Below are 1,431 nucleotides of genomic sequence, written 5' to 3' on the forward strand. Positions count from 1 at the left end.
GCAGGAGCAGCTTAAATAGCTGCCTCCGCCCCCCCTTTCGAACTCCTCTCGTATTATCCCCGTGCGCCCCGTTGGACCCCGCTGCTGGGCCTGCTAGTGCGCTCGATCGGCCGCCCGAGTCGCCTCTGGGCTTGATTTGGGTAGCTTCCGTAAGCTACTATGGCATCACCCTCGACAGCACCCATGCCAGTTTGCATATTTTTCCGACGCTCGACGCGTTTCCTAGGATTTTCCCCGTGAAAATGCCGTAAAACAATGGCCGGACGTGACGCAACGTTCGTTTTGTGTCCGTTTTCGTTCCAACCTTGCGTGGGGCCCTACGTAGGCCGTGCCCGCACGTCCGACCAATTTGGTGCAATTGCATGCATGCGATCACGTACACCCAGTGCAACCAGGCTCTTTTACGGTCTACCGGAGGGGGGTTCCCGACTACTTTTTTTTTGACTCCGCCAAACGGCAAGAAACTTTTTCCGCATGCTGGCATCACCATCGACAGCACCCACGCCAGTTTGCATATTTTTCCGACGCTCGACGCGTTTCCTAGGATTTTCCCCGTGAAAATGCCGTAAAACACTGGCCGGATGTGACGCAACGTTCGTTTTGTGTCCGGTTTCGTTCCAACCTTGCGTGGGGCCCTACGTAGGCCGTGCCCGCATGTCCGACCACTTTGGTGCAATTGCATGCATGCGATCACGTGCCCACAGTGCAGCCAGGCTCTTTTACGGTCTACCGGAGGGGGGTTCCCGACTACTTTTTTTTGACTCTGCCAAATGTCACGAAACTTTTTCCGCTTGTTGGCATCACCCTCGACTGTACCCACGTACCCCTAGTGCAACGAGCAACGAACTTTGGTGCAATTGTCTGCAGTTTCAAAATTCTATTTATTTTGTTTGCTGTCGTTTCATGATGATGATGCCATTGCATGTGTTATACTACCTGGGTTGACCGACGTGGTGAAAAAACGCACCCGTTCGTGTTATTGTCGCATGCCATGTTTTTCCCGTGTTACTGTCTCATGCATGTTTTTCATATACACGCCGCAGATTACCTCGCATCCCAGCCAACGGCCAGCGCCTCCCTCGAATCCCGCCGCCATGGACCCACCGAATCCCACCTACCCCGGACCCCAACTGGCCAACCAGCGCCTCCCTAGGATCCCACCACCACGACCGGATCAGCCTCGCTCCCCGCACACAGCGACTTTGACCCGCCCCGCCGCATCCTCCTCGATCTCCCCGCCCAATGCACGCCTCCAACACGCCCACACAAAAATTTTTCCCCGCGCGGGCGAGGGGAGGGTGGCGTGGGCCGTGGGAGTGGGCGAGTGGCGCCTTGCCACCATGGGCCGAACTGGGCCGGCCGGTGACATCAAAGAAAACGGCCTCCTGAGCCTTGCGTCGGCCGCGTGCACTGAGGGGCGAGTTGCAATGC

Source organism: Triticum dicoccoides, chromosome 3B (genome assembly GCF_002162155.2).
Source record: "Triticum dicoccoides isolate Atlit2015 ecotype Zavitan chromosome 3B, WEW_v2.0, whole genome shotgun sequence".
NCBI lineage: Eukaryota > Viridiplantae > Streptophyta > Magnoliopsida > Poales > Poaceae > Triticum > Triticum dicoccoides.